At 34.7% G+C, this 19,043-nt stretch overlaps 2 long non-coding RNA genes across 3 annotated transcripts; both read right to left on the minus strand.

Annotated features, from left to right (window-relative positions):
* Positions 1–3,353: 3,353 nt before the first annotated feature.
* On the minus strand, positions 3,354–15,269 carry LOC100791678 (uncharacterized). 2 transcript variants are annotated; one of them, XR_005890611.1, is made up of 15 exons: positions 13,965–15,266; positions 12,746–13,494; positions 12,161–12,257; positions 11,750–11,854; positions 10,362–10,497; positions 9,487–9,578; positions 8,805–9,328; positions 7,439–7,528; positions 5,979–6,045; positions 5,214–5,368; positions 4,703–4,989; positions 4,279–4,365; positions 4,080–4,121; positions 3,911–3,982; positions 3,354–3,543 (listed from the first exon to the last, which is right to left on the minus strand). It is a non-coding gene; the product is annotated as an uncharacterized lncRNA (long non-coding RNA). The 2 variants fall into 2 exon arrangements; XR_005890612.1 differs by lacking the exons at positions 3,354–3,543; positions 3,911–3,982; positions 4,080–4,121; ... (2 more) ...; positions 5,214–5,368; positions 5,979–6,045 and adding exons at positions 6,586–6,693; positions 6,929–7,053 and having other exon boundaries at positions 13,965–15,269.
* Positions 15,270–15,548: 279 nt separating this feature from the next.
* On the minus strand, positions 15,549–19,026 carry LOC121174505 (uncharacterized). Its single transcript, XR_005890615.1, has 2 exons — positions 16,795–19,026; positions 15,549–15,947 (listed from the first exon to the last, which is right to left on the minus strand). It is a non-coding gene; the product is annotated as an uncharacterized lncRNA (long non-coding RNA).
* Positions 19,027–19,043: the final 17 nt, after the last annotated feature.

Here is a 19,043-nt window from a genome sequence, read left to right on the forward strand (position 1 = left end):
TTACAGAATAGGTGGGTCTATAGGCTAAAGGAAGAATCTGACGGTAGAAGAAGATACAAGGCAAGACTTGTGGTGAAAGGGTTTCAGCAGAAACAAGGAATTGATTTCACAGAGATCTTCTCTCCAGTTGTAAAGATGACTATCATCAGAGTTATTCTGAGCATAGTAGCTGCAGAGAATCTTCACTTGGAGCAGTTAGATGTTAAAACTGCATTCTTGCATGGGGATTTAGAGGAAGACATCTATATGACCCAACCAGAAGGTTTTGAAGTGCCAGGCAAAGAGAATCTTGTATGCAAGCTTCACAAAAGTTTGTATGGCTTGAAACAAGCACCGAGGCAGTGGTACAAGAAGTTTAATGAGTTTATGAGCAACTCAGGATTCAAAAGATGTGACATGGACCATTGCTGCTATGTTAAAAAATATACTAATAGTTATGTTATCCTTGTTGTGTATGTTGATGACATGTTGATTGCAGGATCTAGTATGGCAGAAATTAACAGGTTGAAGTAGCAGTTGGCAGAAAACTTTGAAATGAAGGATCTTGGTCCAGCTAAACAAATCCTTGGTATGAGAATTCTTAGAAACAGATCAGAAGGAATTTTGAAGCTGTCTCAGGAGAAATATATACACAAGTTGCTTGACAGGTTTTACCTTGGAGATTCTAAGACCAGGAATACCCCTTTAGGATCTCATTTGAAGTTTTCAAAGAAGCAATCTTTGTAGACAGATGTAGAAAAATGTTACATGTCAAGAGTACCATATGCATCAGCAATTGGGAGTTTGATGTATGCTATGGTGTGTACCAGACCTGACATAGCACATGCAGTGGGAGTTGTCAGTAGGTTCCTATCAAATCCAGCAAAGGAGCATTGGGAAGGTGTAAAGTGGATACTCAGATATCTGAAGGGTACTTCAAAGATGTGTTTGTGCTTCAGAAAAGGCAATCTCACTTTACAGGAATTTTCAGATGCAGACTTGGGAGGAGATTTTGATACCAAGAAGAGCACCACAGGCTACATTTTTGTGTTTGTGCTTCAGAAAAGGCAATCTCACTTTACAGGGATTTTCATATGCAGACTTGGGAGGAGATTTTGATACCAAGAAGAGCACCACAGGCTACATTTTTACCTTGGGAGGTACTGCTGTGAGTTGGAAGTCTAAACTTCAAGATAGAGTTGCTCTCTCAACCACGGAAGCCGAGTACATAGCTATCTCAGAAGCAGCTAAGGAGATTATTTGGCTAAAGAATTTTCTCAATGAATTGGGGAAAGAACAAGATGATGCTCCAATGTTTAGTGACAGTCAAAGTGCTATAAGTCTTGCTAAGAATCCAGTCTTCCATTCTAGATGCAAGCATATTCAATTAAGATACCATTTTATCAGGGAGTTGATAAATGATGGAGACTTATCTTTATTGAAGATCTTAGGATCAGAGAATCCAGCAGATATGTTGACTAAAGCTGTTACAACTGACAAACTGAGGCTTTGCATTGCCTCAGTTGGCCTTCAAGGATAATTGAAGATGAAGGCGCTACACTAGGTAAAGAGTCGATGAACTCATTGCTTACAAGGAGCTGCTAGAGTTTGGAACTTAGACCCCAAGTGGGAGAATTGTTAGAGTTTGTGGTCTTAGTTCCTTTGTCCCACATCGCTTAGTCTGTAAACCTTGTGTGGTCTTAGTCCCACATCGCTTGGTTTGTAAAAACTTGTGTCTCATTAGTGTTAAATATAGAGACACCTTGTAAGCCTTTATGTGTAAGTAATAAAAAGTTCTCCTAGTGTAGCCGTGGACGTAGGCACATACATTGTGTGCTGAACCACGTTAAACTGTGTGTCTTTTTTTTTCTTCCCTTTATTTCTTTCTCTTCTTTTATTGCTCTATACTAACAAACCCTACACCCTACACCCTACACCCTACACCCTACACCCTACATCCTACACCCTACACCCTACACCCTACACCCTACATCCTAAACCCTAAACCCTACACCCTACACCCTACACCCTACACCCTAAACCCTACACCCTACACCCTACACCCCAAACCCCAAACCCCAAACCCCAAACCCCAAACCCACAAGGGATAGTGGAAGACTTAATTTTCAAATACCCATAAACCCTAATTAGTCAAGTAACCCTAATTTGTCCAATACCCCTAAACCCTAATTAGTTAAGTAACACAAAACTCTAATTAGTCAAGTACACATAAATCTGAAATAGTCAAACACACAAACCTCAATTTCTCAAGTAACCCTAAACATCTAATTTTTCAAATACCCCTAAATCCTACTTAGTCAAGTAACCCTAATTAGTCAAGTACCCCTAAACCCTTATTAGTCAAATATCCTTATTTCCTACTTTGTCAAATACCCCTAAACCTTAACTACTCAAGTACCCATAAACCGTAATTAGTCAAATACCGCTAAACCCTAATTTGTCAAGTAACCAAAAAACCTTATTTGTAAAATACCCCTAAATTATAATTAGTCAAGTAACCCTAATTTGTCATATAACCCTAAACTCTAATTAGTCATGTAACCCTAATTTGTCAAATAATCCTAAACACTAATTGGTCAAGTAACACTAAACCCTAATTACTCAACTACACATAAACCCTCATTACTCAAATACCCCTAAAACCTAAACACTAAGTTGTCAAATACCCGTAAACTCTAATTAGTGAAGTATCCGTAAACCCTAAGTTTTTAAAATAGTCATAAACCCTAATTGGTCAATGAACACAAAATCCTAATTAGTCAAGTACAAATCACCCTAATTAGTGAAATACCCATAAACCCAAATTTGTCAAATACCCTTAAACCCCAACTAGTCAACTAGACCTAAACCCTGATTAGTCAATACTTCTAAACCCTAATTAAGGGATCTCAACTCATCTAATATCTTATACAAGGGGTCCTTAGGAGTAAAACCCTCACCATTAACACTAGATGAAGAATGAAGACTCATGTTGGTTCCTAAGTTATGGTTCTTTCTTGTTGGGGGTTTGAAAACAAAAGGTAAAAGAAACTATGATTGAAACTAACCAAAATAAACAATAAAAGAGGTGTGAAAGATAAGGTAAAAACTAATTGGTAAAAGGCAAGCTACCTAGGCAGTTTGACAATGGAGAGTACGGGAAATAAGCTATGAAAGTAAGCAAGAAATTAAAGTGCAAGAAATGCAAACTAGGCGGATCCTAAGAGTGTTTGGATGATCTTATTTAAGGTTCCCAACAAAACACTCACTATCCTAAGGGAAAATTTCCTAAAATTATTACACACAAATGGAAGTAGGGTGACCTATTTGAGGCTCCCAACTTACTTCCAATGAAAGACATTTTTGTTACAAAATTTGAAAGCAAAACAAATTGTCAATTACAAAATTACAAAAAAAAAAGTCCTCAATTGTGGTGGCTATTCTATCTTTGGTGTTTCACTCAATTTGGAGTGCTTCTTAGTCCAATAGCTCTTAAGGTGGTTGACCCCTTGCTTCTTGACTCAAATTCTTCAAGGTATGACATCAATCCTCCTTTCCAATTCCCTATATGACAAATCACAAGTAAGGAAACAAAGAGACAAACAATAAGCAAAGACAAAAAAAAATGAAATGAAAGTTAAACCAATAGAGTTTTAACAAGACAAATTTTCAAGGATTATTCAATAATTAAAGCAATGAAAAGCACACAAAAGCAAACAAGGACTCAAAGAGAAACCTAGAATGGACCTAGAATAGAGTAGAAAAACAAAAAATTTTAAGTAGCCTTTCCATCCAATTGAGTATAAGCCATATGAAATCAGTAACACACAAGTAGCCTTTCCATCCAACTGAAAAAATTTTAAGTGCCGTTATGAAATGAGTATTACCAGAAAGCTTGAAATGAGTATAAGCCATATGAAATCAGTATTACCAGAATGCTTGGATAGTCAACAGTCAAGCAATAAGGATCTAGCATGCCTAGATCTTAGTACCTTCTACAAAACTGAAGAAAACCAAGTCAACCCAACAAACAGTTAAATCATAAATGCTACGTACCGTTGTGAAGCTCTACTTATACGTAAAATCTTCCTTTTTTTTACCTTAAAAGGATACTAATTAACAACGTTTCTCTTTACCTTGACCTACACATCAAAAGAGACAACAAATCAACTACCTCTCAGCCTGGAAGATTATGATTGTCATCAATTGGCTCAAAACCAACAAATTCCTATAGCTAGGAAAACTATTGTGACAATCTTACAACTAGCTCAAATTCATTTACAAAGAAAAGCTGCATACATTCTAGCAACAACGGTCTTCAACTCTTGGTAAAATCCTCAACCCTAGTCACTGCAAGGATCCCAAACTCTTGTAACATCCTCAACCCTGTTTATAAATACGACAATGTTATAAATATTCTAAGTATCACCCTTTTAGTATTTTATTCCTTATTCATAAACAAAGAAAACCAAGCAACCACAAATATCACAATGCTATAAATATTCTAAGTATCATCCAACATTATTAAAGGGCTAATAAAAACATCTCAATGTAAAATCACAACAAACATCTTATGTACCACACGAGTGAGCAACTAATAAGTAAAACAAAGCTTTCACAACAAAAATTCAGCAGAAAGTAAAGAAAATGATTGAACAAATGAACAAGATTTTTCCACATATGCAAAGCCTAATCCAAGAACTATTGCAAAGACAAAATTTACCATGAATTGGAATTGGGTAACTGAGAATTGAAGCTCGGCATTCCTCTTTCAGCTCCCTTGTCATCTTCAACAACAATTATTGTACCTGCATGTCCAGTTACTCAAACAAAAAGGCAATAGACCTGGTTACAAAAAGTTTCCTTGTAGATACTATAACTACCATTAAAAGCTTTTGTAATTATTTTTTTCCTTAGGGATAGATGCATTTCAAAATAAACCATGCATGACTTAGCCATCTTGTCAGCACTTGCTACCTCAAAACCATCTCTTCTATGGAACTCTTTAACCTGCTCCATTAGTTAAAAACAAAACAAGGATCAGTAAATCCTTCAGAAAAATGTCTTACAATACATATTATATTAGCAGGTCATTCAAATTCCTAAAGTAGTCCACAGTTTCACCAGTAACCAAAAAAATTGGTCATAAAATTAGTCCTAATCATCAACAACCGAAGATAAGAATTATGATAAAAAGTTGAAAGCTGATGTTGAAAAGAAAGAATGATGCTTACCTCTGTGTCAGGTAAATTTTTATATTGCGGCAGCACCAGTCGCTCGGCAAATTCAGTGTATGAGCATGGAACTGATTCAGTTATACCATAAGAAAATTTGAAAGAAATTGAATCTTCTATAGTTGAGCTTTGCTGGAGAAGACAATCAGGGCTCACTGGAAGTAGAGGAAATATTCAAATCATTCACATGATCCTTGATCACAATGAATTACAACTTGCTATGGTCATCTTCAATTTCAAGATGATTATAACAGCATGTTCATAGTTAATCTAGGTTATAATTTCAGTATACATCTCATAATCAGGAGCATGCAAACAGATTAAACAGCTTTACATGACTTCTATTTCCAACATAGGAGTGAGGGAAAGAAGATAGATCTGATGAATTTAAAGAAAAATAAATTATGCATAATAACAAATATCTCTAAAACTACAGAGGCAGCATGAACATTGCAAGTGATCAATATCAGAATTCAGAAGCTACTAACTGAACACTGCAAGCATGTTGTATCTCCAACCACACAGGCAGCAAAGAGAGGGGAAAACGAAACACATAGAAAAATCAAAGAGAGAGGAAAAAAGAAAGGCTAGGGTTCAGTTTGGCCTTCAAAGATGATTACAACATGAACGGCGGCCAAATATGTTTTACCAAAATAATAATCAATAACTATAGTTATGTATGTAAGGGTAATAATTATCCTGGTATGAAGTAGTTTTGTATGTAAATCTTGCACAGACAGCCAAAATAATAAAGCATTGACCAACCTGTTATTTATCCCTGAATCATTAGTCCTCCCAAGAAGCCTCGGTCCCAACTGCCTATCTAAACAGTCTGGAGAACAAAATAAGTAGTCAATAAATGGTTTAAAACAGGCACAAGGTGAGAAATAAAACAGGCACAAGGTGAGACATAAAACATGCACTTAAACCAGTATTCATTCCTCAAACTCAATACTAAACTAGCGTTTAGAATTCAGGAACACTTGCCCCAAAACATCACTTACACAAGTTGCACTTAAACCACCTGGTCACACTTCAAAATTCATAAACTAAAACAAAAAGTATGTACACTAGCCAGAGCTACAAAACTTTCACCACAAAAATCACTTACACCAATTACTCTACCACACACAACAACACAACTTTTATTTATCTTACCGGATGACATTAACTACACAGATCAGCAGGCAACTGAAATTCATCAATCTACCAAACACGGATCACTCACGACAAACAACAACAAGAACAATAACAAACAAAGCCTTACTCAGTCAGACTTACACATTAATTGTACTAAAAATGTAAAACACAAAACATCTATACTCCCTGTTAAGAATCTAAAAATCTAAAAATGATTATAATGATACTTAAATTAACACCAATGAATCCCCTGACTGGCTACCCTGAATCAGCCACCTCATGCCCATTTGAATGTTATATTTTGTCGGGAATTTTAGCGGCTCTCTCTCCTCCATATCATCTGCGAGTAGGTTCTGAATGTTTAGATATGGAAATGAAGAAATAACGTAGTACATGGTGCTTTAGGAGATTTGTAAAGTAAAAAAGAAAAAAAAATAAGAACACATTGAACATTTATTCCCCCTCAATTCCTTATTTATTTTGTCTCTGTATCTATACATTTTAGTCCTTATATCTAAAAAATACTCATTTTAATAGGTTTTGTACCACTCTTGGGCCAAAGATCAAATAAATACCTGGTAGCTTGTTCACTGTAGAAAGTATCTGGCCTTGTTCCAAGTTTCATGAACTTCATATCTACTTATTGTGATCTATCCCCAATGATCAAGAAAAAACTTCTACCTGAAAGCCTGCACAAATTCTGAACACTACAACTTTAATGCTACTACAAATCCCATAAAGTAAAGGTCAGGATACTATGCTTAAGTAATTATAGAGGGAGAAAACAGCCCAAGACAGGAATTCACATGATTATGTCATGGTTGTAGTTGTTGCACGATGTTGGAGACCATGCACTCATGGATTATATCATGGTTCTGGTTCATGATTATGCAACACCCCAACATGATAGTAGCACCTTCTATTTCAATAAGCAAACTAAGAACTGGAGGAGAGGGTGAATAAATCACTATATACGAAGGTTGAAGACCAGGACATGAATTCACATGATATCATTCTTCATACTACTATGCATGAGAAAAACCCAAAAAATAAAGAACAGAAAGAAATAAGCAAAAAATCCTTACCTCAACTTTCATATAACAATGGCCCTCACAACCTCATTGGTTTGCATATAACTCTGCAAGAACTTCAATTTATAGATGTGGTGTCCTCATCTACAGATGAAATAAAGCAAGAAACAGTAAATTCCAATTTTTGCCTTCATGCACTGAGAAAGAGTACACAGCACAGTAACTGTATAGAAAAGTACTTGTGCTAGATGCCATGCATTGATGCAAAACAGTAAACTGTATAGAGAAGAACTTATGCTAGATGCCATGCATTGATGGAAATTTGTCTCTACCCTAGTGCCTTTGGAAGTTACTTGCAACTTCAAGCTGAACTAGATGGATGAAGAATACTCTAATTTAGTTACACCAGATTTCAGATCCTTATGCCCACAATGCCGGTTCCAGACATGTAACAACTAATAAGAAACTGAAGAACTTTAAAATTCAAATACCGACGACTTATAACGTTACACAACTCATCAGTATTGTTTTGTTCATATTTTGAGCAAGGGAATTGAGAGAAAGGCTATAACAAGAATATATTTTCACAAATAATTACTAGGATAGACAAAGTAATCTCTTCTTAGACTTTTGATTTATTTTTTCACAAATAATTAAAAGAATCACCCCATCTTCAAATATTATAAAAAATTATGAACCTTACCTTAAGTACGCACTATACAAAATGGAGTCACAGTTCACACAGTCAGGAGTCATGAAATTTTGAAGACTTGCCATCTGAAACTGAATTATACTACGTTTTTCAATCCCCTAATCCTCTTTAAATATCTTAGAAATGATTTGGGGAGACAATTTGTTATCATTCATTTATCAATATTGCAGACTTAAATGACCTCTTCAGCATAAATTCGTGACTTTGTCATGTTATCACTAGATGAACGACTTACAATACTTTTCAACAATTGAAATTTCTTCTAAACCCATGCTTGAGCCTATCTGAGTCAAAATACACATTTCACTTAATCTAAACAAGTGTTTATTGGTAGAGGGTTTCTTTATGTACATGTTTTATTTGTTCTAATTCATTTTCTAAGTAAGGCAGATACGACATATTCCAGCTAATGGTAAATCTGTACGCAGAGAGGTTTATTCAGATGCTAAGATTGCTTAGCGACAGGGCGAATGAATTAACAAACATTGAGATATTAAAGGTATTTCTCTGGAGTTATTATTTATGTATAACAGCTTGCATACTTAGAAGTAAGAATGTCATTTTCTTCCTAGACAAAGGTGAGCCAGCCTTAAATTTTCCAACTCTCTAGCATATGGGAAATTAAGTTACCTGCTTTCCTATTCATCTGTATTACAGACTACGTTGTGATGTGATACTAACATAGAATGGATCAGAAAAGTGACTTACATGCTAAGAATGGAATTTTATTGCAATTCTCTCTTGTTCCATGAAGTGCTCCTCATAGCACAATGTGTAGTGCTTACTCCTTATATCAATAGCTTTGTCTCCTGTGGAATGATGTACATTGGATTTAAAATGTCATTGGACTTTCATTAACAAAATTTCTAGATATTTGTTAATTTCATATGAAATGAGTATAAGCCATATGAAATAAGTAAAACACAAGTAGCCTTTCCATCCAACTGAAAAAATTTTAAGTGCCGTTATGAAATGAGTATTACCAGAAAGCTTGAAATGAGTATGGCTTACAGTATTACCAGAATGCTTGGACAGTCAACAGTCAAGCAATAAGGATCTAGCATGCCTACATCTTAGTACCTTCTACAAAACTGAAGAAAACCAAGTCAACCCAACAAACAGTTAAATCATAAAGGCTACGTACCTTTGTGAAGCTCCGCTTAAACGTAAAATCTTCCCTTTTTTTTTACCTTAAAAGGATACTAATTAATAACGTTTCTCTTTACCTTGACCTACACATTAAAAGAGACAACAAATCAACTACCTCTCAGCCTGGAAGATTATGATTGGTCATCAATTGGCTCAAAACCAACAAATTCCTATAGCTAGGAAAACTATTGTGACAATCTTACAACTAGCTCAAATTCATTTACAAAGAAAAGCTGCATACATTCTAGCAGCAACGGTCTTCGACTCTTGGTAACATCCTCAACCCTGGTCACTGGTCAGCAAGGATCCCAAACTCTTGTAACATCCTCAACCCTGTTCATAAATACGACAATGTTATAAATATTCTAGATGGAGGTCTTGGTGGGTGGCTCTTACATGGTCTGTATGGCAGTTGAGGAACAAGATTATATTATCAAGTGGGACTTTCAACGGAAACAAACTGATGGAGGACTCCCTATTTTTACTTTGGACGTGGCTCAGAAACTATGAGAAAGATTTTATATCTCATTACAATCAGTGGTCATCTAACCTTAGAGAGACTTTTGTTTTTAGACAAGGGTAGCAGTCATAGTGTATTGATAGTTGTATAACCAAGCTGTCTAGTTTGGTTCCCAACAAGACTGCTGTCAGTTGTCTAGTCTGGCTTGGGAACCATTTATCTGGATTTTATTGTAATCACGGTACCTCTAACCATATATATATATATATATATATATATATATATATATATATATATATATATATATATTTATTTTTTTTTTGCTGACCCAAAAAAATAAAAAAAAAATATTCTAAGTATCACCCTTTTAGTATTTTATTCCTTATTCATAAATAAAGAAAACCAAGCAACCACAAATATCAAAATGTTATAAATATTCTAAGTATCATCCAACATCATTAAAGGGCTAATAAAAACATCTCAATGTAAAACCACAACAAACATCTTATGTACCACACGAGTGAGCAACTAATAAGTAAAACAAAGCATTCACAACGAAAATTCAGCAGAAAGTAAAGAAAATGATTGAACAAATGAACAAGATTTCTCCACATATGCAAACCCTATCAAGGAACTATTGCAAAGACAAAATTTACCATGAATTGGAATTGGGTAACTCAGAATTGAAGCTCGGCATTCCTCTTTCAGCTCCCTTGTCATCTTCAACAACAACAATCCTCCTGGTAGTTCTACTCCCCATACATCATTCTCACCACCACATCATCAATTCCCCTGCACCTCAACAAAACATGAAAACCTTAAAACCCCTAACCCAAAACAAACAACAAATTCAATAGTTAAATCATAAATCAACAAACAGTTAAATCAGTTGGTGAGTGGGTCATGGCGGAAAGAATCCACGCGGTGGAGAAAGAAAGTGGAGAGTGGGTCACAGTGGAGCAGCGAAACACCGACTACCCACGGCGGTGCAGTAGCAATCTTGATGATGGACAGCACGACGAACAACGCGCTATACTACCCAGTGGTCATTCACAAAAACCAATGGGTAATAGTATTATCCAGCAGACAACAACGGATTGGCAGAAAAGTGAAGCAGAGGAGACTATAGGGGTAAACATTGTAGAACGGGTGGCAAGAGGGGAGTGAGACCAACCAGGATGATGAGAGTGGTGAAGAGGGTAGCTTCGTGGGATCTCCGACAGCGGAGAGAACCCAAGTGGTGGAGAAAGAAGTTGGTGAGTGGGTCATGGTGGAAAGAACCCAGGTGGCGGAGAAAGAAAGTGGAGAGTGGGTCACGGCGGAGCAGCCAAACAGCGAAGACCCACAGCGGTGCAGTAGCGGTCTCGATGATGGACATAACGACGAACAGCGCGTTACACTACCCAGTGGTCATTCACACAGACCTATGGGAAACTCGGTCTAGTCGGATACACTCAATTTCCCAGTTGTACTCTCTCACTTTCCAATATACTTTGGTCTGTCTATTATATCTACTTTCACATAGTCCTACACCTGTCTACTGTTCTCACACGCTGCCCAATGTTTGTTTATTGCTTTCTCACATAGCCCAGTAAATTACTTTTTTTTGGTTTAAGCTACTTTTTGTTGTTTGTTAACATGTGAATATAAAAATAGAGAAAAACAACACAAAATAGGATTTGAACCAAAGGTCATTAAGTTTTCTAAACTATTTAAAGCCACTGCACATTTATTACTATTGAGCAGATAACTTTAACAATTTGAACATGCAAAAATTATATACTTGAAAATACTAAACTATTTTTTTCTCCCCATAAAAAAAATAGATGTCTACACCATAAGATAATTATAAAATTATAAAAGATGAAAGAGAAAATAAATTAGTACTAATGTTATCTTTTTATCCTTTTAATTTTTATTGTTTTCAATTTCTCTCATATCCTTTTAATGAAGTTTATATTATTTTTCTTCTGATAAAATATTAGACTATTTTTTTCTAACATCAAAGAGAAATTCTGGATCTGTCAATGGTAGGATGATATACCTCACGGCATCTTCCTTGAGAACCTTAGTTGGTTGCCGATCAAGAAGCAGGAATAGTTCTCCTCTAGGACAATAATTAGTAATCAAACCAAACGTGAGTTTTGGTCTGCAGGTTTGAAATATTTAACAAATTTAGTAAATTAAATAGTAAAGGAGCCACGTGAAAATCCTTGCTACTCTTTAGCTTCAGAATTAAATGTAATAGGAAATAAAGGCAATAGTCCAGCTCAAGACAATATAATTTGTGAAGTCATTATCTATAAAACAAGGATATCTATGATAAAAAGGTTGTGATGTGACATATTGGAACTCTGTCATCGCTAAAGAGATCCTAATGTTCCTACCAGTCATTCTAATTGATAAATACTAATCATTATGTTACTTATTTTAAAGTAGTATTCGAGTTACAAACCTGGAAGGAAGCATATAGATAATGCAGGTAGAAAAGGGTGGTTCAACTTGTCAAGAATTTCGCTGCATAGCCGTGGACAATTTGAGATCAGAATTCCCTGCACACAGCCAACAGATTTGATTGTATCCCGCAGCTTGCTTCCAATGTCAATCATGAAACAAAAAATGTTATTGTCACCATAAAATCGTACAGAAAAATACTAAATTATCAAAAAATGGTTATGTAAAATACCACCATAAAGCATGGAAGAGCAAGAATCCCACAGAATTTGATATTGGTGTTATAAGTAGGAAAAAATCATGAAATTAGAAAATTAAATATAATAAGGAAATGAATTTGCAATTCCTTCTTACTCACTGTCATGACATTGTCCCATGTAAAAATTTATATAACCTCATTGAAAACCTGGTCCTTGAGATCAATGACAAAAAGTAAAAGAGCTAGGGGAGGGGGCAAAGAATGAGTTAAATTATTTTTTTTTACCAAAACCTGATGCATTCACAGAGGAACTTTGAAAGCAATTAAAATTATAGATTTTGCAAGCTTGTCCAATGAGGTGACAATGAAAATACCTAGTGTTACTACCTGATATACAGTTTTTGCTGCTCGTTTTATTGTCAATTCTAAACGATTTAAGTATTTTTCTGTCCACCCAAATCCTCAAATAATGAAAGGGAGTAAATAATGAGGGGAGGGATGATAGCCCCTTCACTTCCCCTTCCCCACCAAACATTGAACCAAACAAGCTATTCTTTAAAAGACCTCTCCTCTCCAGCCAAATACTATGGTAAGGTGCAACACAAAGGCTAATCCAATACATACAAAAAAACAGGCAGCCAAAAAGTTGTAGACACAAAGGCTCCCCACCCCCCAACTTCATCAATTATATCATTACATTATTAACATCCCTAATCTTTAGCCTTTTTGTGTTGCAATTCAGACTTGTTAGCATCACAATTTGAAATACAAGGCCAAGCAAATCAAAACATGATAAATATTATGCAAAAAGAATTGAACATACCCTGCAAACGTGCATTCCAGGAGAAGAAAGTAACAGTCATGACAGGTCCATAAAGTGTCTGACCCATGTCCATAAAGTAACAGTCATGGCAGGTGCATATAATAAAATTTTACACTTTCCTAAAGTTCCATTGGCTGAAAAGTATTTTTCTTTGTTCTACTATTAATGCATAGCATTTTGATCTGGTCATGCTCAAAATTAGAGTATCATAACTGCTGTAATTTAAAAACAGAAATACTAACGGATCTAGTTCAGTTGGTTGAGCAATGTGCGTGACTTGTTGTATACCCCCTCCTGTATCTGAGTTCAATTCCTATGGATCAAAAAAAAAAAAAAAAAAACAGAACTTTATGTTCTCAATGCCATGTATAGTTTACTCTGGAGTTTGGACAGTGTCAAGACACACATTTAGCATTTAGGACTTATAATAATTCATTGGCATCTTAGAAGCCAGTTCTTATGCCTGATAAGTTTTCATTCTGCTGCAGGATCAAGTAATTGGAATACTAGACTGGGAATTGTCTACCCTTGGTAACCAAATGTGTGATGTTGCATATAGCTGTATGGTATGTACTATATTGTCATTTTTCTGCATCAAGACTTTTTGGCAAATAAAGATGTGTTATAATAATGCATTCCACTTACAGTGTGCTTGGTTGGACGGAAATGGAGGAGGATAGAAAACAATCATTCCTTCTTTTCAAATTTCAAAAAGAGAGTAGAAAATTAAGTGAAGGATCTATCAATAATAAGTGAATTAATTTATGTTAGGGCACCACTCACAATGACTGGCTGGCCTGCTCTCAACAATGCCCAAGTCTAACTAACTAGTTCCAACTCATCATTACTCACTAACTCCTGCTAACCAGCTTCCTGATCTGTCTTTTTCCTGACCAACTCTTATGTTGTCTACTCCATGACTCAACCATGTGTCCTAACATGGCCCTTTCTTGGAGCTACAGCCTTGTCCTTAAGGATCAAAGAAGGAAACTGGCTACATCGCACAAATTCATCCTCCCACAATGTGATTAATTTTCCCTTCCTCTTTTCCAGCCTTTGTTGAATCTTGTCTCTCCTAAATAACTTGTCTGCTAACCATTACCATTACATATTCTGGCCCCACTTCATCCTCCCACATTGTGATTAATTTTTCCTTCCTCTTTCCCACATTGAGGAAGGCACAATTTAATTATGAATTTTTTTTTTGGAAGGCAGAAAATATATAGTATTAATATAAACATATCAGTACCAGAGGTACGGATGAAAGATGAACAAATACAAGACACCTATGGTGCCGCCCTCCAAAAAAGAGAAGAACCCAACCAAGACCCCACCACAGAAGATACAGGAAACCCAACCCAACTCAACCAAAAGACTCCGAAAGATTGGTAGACCAGTGGTTAAAAAGAGTGTTGAAATCTTTCTCTCTAGCTTTTAACCAAGACCAAGCTAGAAATAAAGCATCATCCATCACTTTGGATGAGCACTATATGGCAGCATAGGAATTTAATTATGAACATTATAATGCATATTTAGTGATTAACATAAATGAATTTTGAATGTGCAGTGAACGTATCCTTTTTCATTAGCATAATAGACACTCTTAAAAAAAACCATTATACAATTCAAAACTACAACATAATAAGAACAAACAACATTATGCTCCCTTTGTTCTAATTTTTATACCACCATACGGAATACTGGTACAAAAGCTGAGGAACAAGGGGCAGTTAACAGAGAACACAAACCAGAGGTCCAAATACAGAAGCCAGGGGTGCAGATAAAAGGAAAATCAAAGATGGCCAGGGGTACACCATAAGACTATGTATAAGAAAGAAAGGGAGAAAGGAAGCTGACCTGGAATGAAGAATTGCTAGATGGTTGATGGTCCTGCCTTAGGGAGACAAGCTTACCCATAAATTGTTAGCCAATAATTCCTTAGATATACCTTTGCACAAAATGTCAAATTATGTTACCAAGGAATTAGTATAAATAAAGCAATTGTAAGGCACAATGGAGATATGAAAACTTAAGCTTACCTTCCACTCTTACCTTGTCTGGAGGTGCTGGCCTCGAATCCAATTTTTCTTTTCGATTTTCTGTATCAAATACACAGCATCAGTAGTATACAATAATACCCTAGGGTATATATATTCAAATCTAGAAGTGTAAAATCGTCGACGATCTGGCCTGTATAATCGTCGACGACAACCACGACAATGCTGGTGTGCTTCACGACGGCAACCAACTTAGAGAGACAAGCTTAAGGGCGCAAAATGAGTGAGGTAATGCGGGCTAGGGTAGAGTGCAAGTATGCTAGGGAAAAAGATGAAAATTTACTTCAGATTCAAAGACGGTGTTTATAAAACCCGTCTTTGGATAATGCAGTTCAACAACGGTGTCCACTAAACCCGTTTTTGTAACGCGCAGATGACGTTGTTTTCAACAAAAACGTAGTTGAAATAAATCTCTTATTTACTATAATGCCACCGCCTCTAAAACATCATTTTTGGAACCACTGCTGTTGAATGCGCATCGTAGAATACTATTATTTTAGTAGTGTTTATTGCTTTCTCACACAGCCCAGTACATTACTTTTTTGTTGTTTACGCTACTTTGTGTTGTTTGTGAACATAAAAATAGAGAAAAACAACACAAAATAGGATTTGAACCAAGGTCATTAAGTTTTCTAAAATATTAAAAGCCACTGCACATTTTGACTTGCCTCAAAATAAGTGGCACAAAATCTTGACTTGCCTCCACAACCTGCACATTTTGTTAGTCACCTAAAGAGATCAAAAATATTATTTGTATCTTAACAAACTTGAATAATTTATTCCTCTTCCAAATCAAGACATTCAGTCCCCCTATTTTTAGAATATCCTAGATGATCTCTTAAGAATCATTCTTCTTTTTATATTTTTTTATGATTTGTTCCCTTATTTAATTAGGATCTTTGTAATTATAGGCACGTTTGATTAGAATGTGATTTATAGGCATATCAAATCATGTATATACGAATAAAATCTCCTATAATTATATTTATTGCAATCATACTGTATAAAGCAGACTTTGTTGTGTAGTTAAGACACAGTTCCAACGTCTGTTGTATTTGTTTTTCTGTCTTTCAACAACAGTTTTTCATGAGAGGAATAAGCATATAAATTGTCATTTTATCAGAGAGAAGGTTCAACAAAATCTTATATCTACCTCCCACATAAGGGCAAGTGACCAACTAACAGATCTGTTCACAAAGGTTGTGACCGGAAAACACTGTTATTTCATTTGTAACAAGCTAGGCATGATTAATATTTATGCTCAAACTTGGGATTTGGGAACAATGTTAAAGAGTTATTATGGATTGAGTTAGAATTAGACTATTGAAAGTATATGGGCTTGGCCCAAATATAGTTTGCACTGCATTGTATTTAAATCTTAAAATATTAGCATATAATACAAAAAAATACAACAATAACGAAAATAGCCTTTTGAGCATTAACATTTAACCAGACCCAAGGAAAAGAAAATGCAAAAGACAAATATCAACTAAAGAAACATGTCAAACAAATATTGGCATTCAGGGAAGTAACAACTAGTTGCAAGTAAAACTTACATATTCTTAGGAAAGAAATGAGCTTGTACCCTTGGAATAGATCTATCTTCTACCAAATTGAGTTTTTTGAGGGCAGCTCTAGTGCATTTGGATTTCCATGTGTCAATCGTAGACCAGACATGACACATAACCCACACCGTAGGAAATAACATCAAGCATAAATACAGGAGGGAGTAGATGTTTTTATTTTTTCAGAACCCAAGAAGAAGATAAGGATCCTCTAGATTATAGGAAACAAAGAGAAAGGCCCAACCAAACCATAATGAAAGATTCCCTTTTTCATTCACAAAGGTGTAAAAACTGATACAAAAAAGAATTGACCATTTAACTTTAAATATTCCAAATTACATGAAAAATGATAGAAGCAGGGAATGATGGTAAATAAAACAACAAAACAGAAAAGATATCAAAAAGGCATGTCAGGCACCTGGTCTAGAGAATCTTGAAGCGAATAATGGGCTTCTTGAAAAGTAGAGAAGGAAAATTCATCCCATGCAAGGGTCATGGACAGAATGGAAACACTTTCCAGCTCATCTAACTCAATCTGGGAGCGGCTAAAGAATTAGTATTTAAAGTTATTAAAGTAATGGCAATAAGAAGTTGAACCTTTACCTGACAGAAGGCCAGTTATCGTGCATCAAATATCAATACCACATTCATAAACCACTCTTAAACAAGAATAGTCACAAATAAAATATAAAGTTCAAGGCTGAAAATATGCTGCTATTCAACTGGATAGTTCCAAAACAAAGATCACTTTGGATTAAGCTCGCCACATATTAGTAGAAGAACATTACAAAACATAAGCATATTTGATAAATAAGGAAACGCTTTCCATTTTACTTTGATTGAATTGAACCCTTATAAGGTAAAATTGTTATACTTCAGAGTGTAAGAGAATCACTCATTACAAGACATAACATTTAGAGTTTGATTCTAATGATTGGATATTTTTAGCCAGATCAGACTTGACCTGCATTAGAGTTCAGTAGTAGTTAGTAGATTAGGTTACAGTCCCTACAGGAAAAATATATATCAGCCCATATTAACCATAAACAGTAATAAATTCTTCTTACAAATTTAAAAAAGAATACACATTGAAACCATATTTCTCCAAAATATAGTGTTGGAATTTTGTTTGGTATACTTGAATGCATGAAAGTGTTTCATTTTTAAGTATATTGAATACATGAACACTGTATAAAAAAAAAAATACATGAACACAATATAACAAAATATAAAGCCAACGTGCATTAAGGATCTCATGTTTTTGTATAAAAGCATAAGTTTTATTTTGATATACTGTCAAATGTAAAAAAAAAATTGTAAATTAATTTAATATTGAGTTAATTAATAGGCATGTGCATTGTTTGTGCAAGAAAATTATATTATCAATCAACTAGAAATATTTATCATATAACTTTAATAATAATTATCATGAATATCAATAAATTTATCACACATATGACAGTTTGTGATTAAATAATAGTGTAAAAGTTTTTTACACTTTCAATCAACTAACTAGAAATGATGACATATAAAAAATTATTAAATTAATTATTATAAAAGTTAACAGACTTATTATATATGATAATTTATAATTAAATAAAAGTGTAAAAAGTTTTTATAAAATTTCAGTGCATAAATTATTTACTATGTATTATTTATTCTAAAAAATTATTTTAGATACGATTTTTAAATAATTATTATAAAAATCAATACTCTTATCATAATTGATAATTTATGATCAGATTTTTATCATAGTTAGTGAATTTGAATTAAACTCTAAAAGCAAATACAATTTAAACCTTGAGGGGAATTAAACTCTAAGAGAAAACTACAAATCAAGTTGATGGAAATAAAAGTAAAAACTAAGTGCAAAAAAAGAGCCAGCAAAGCAACCAATTGAACTCCAACAATGCATGTATTAGCAACAGCATTCAGAATGACAACAAACCAAGTCACAGGAAAGAAATTAATAAATCATCACACATTCAAAATAAAATAAAGGCTAAAATACACTATTGGTCCCCTATAATGCTCAATCCGCAATTTTGGTCCCCCTATTTCCAAATCAAGACATTCAGTCCCCCAATTTTTCAAAATCAGCGATTTTGTTTCTTCTGTTAGTTGACCGTTAATTGATTATCCATGGTCAAACATTGAGTGAAAAATAAAAGTATCTAGGAGACCAAAATTGCAGATTGAGCATTATAGGGGGACCAAAAATGTATTTTACCCTAAAATTC

This window comes from Glycine max, unplaced genomic scaffold, assembly GCF_000004515.6.
Source record: "Glycine max cultivar Williams 82 unplaced genomic scaffold, Glycine_max_v4.0 scaffold_117, whole genome shotgun sequence".
NCBI classification, from domain to species: Eukaryota; Viridiplantae; Streptophyta; class Magnoliopsida; order Fabales; family Fabaceae; genus Glycine; species Glycine max.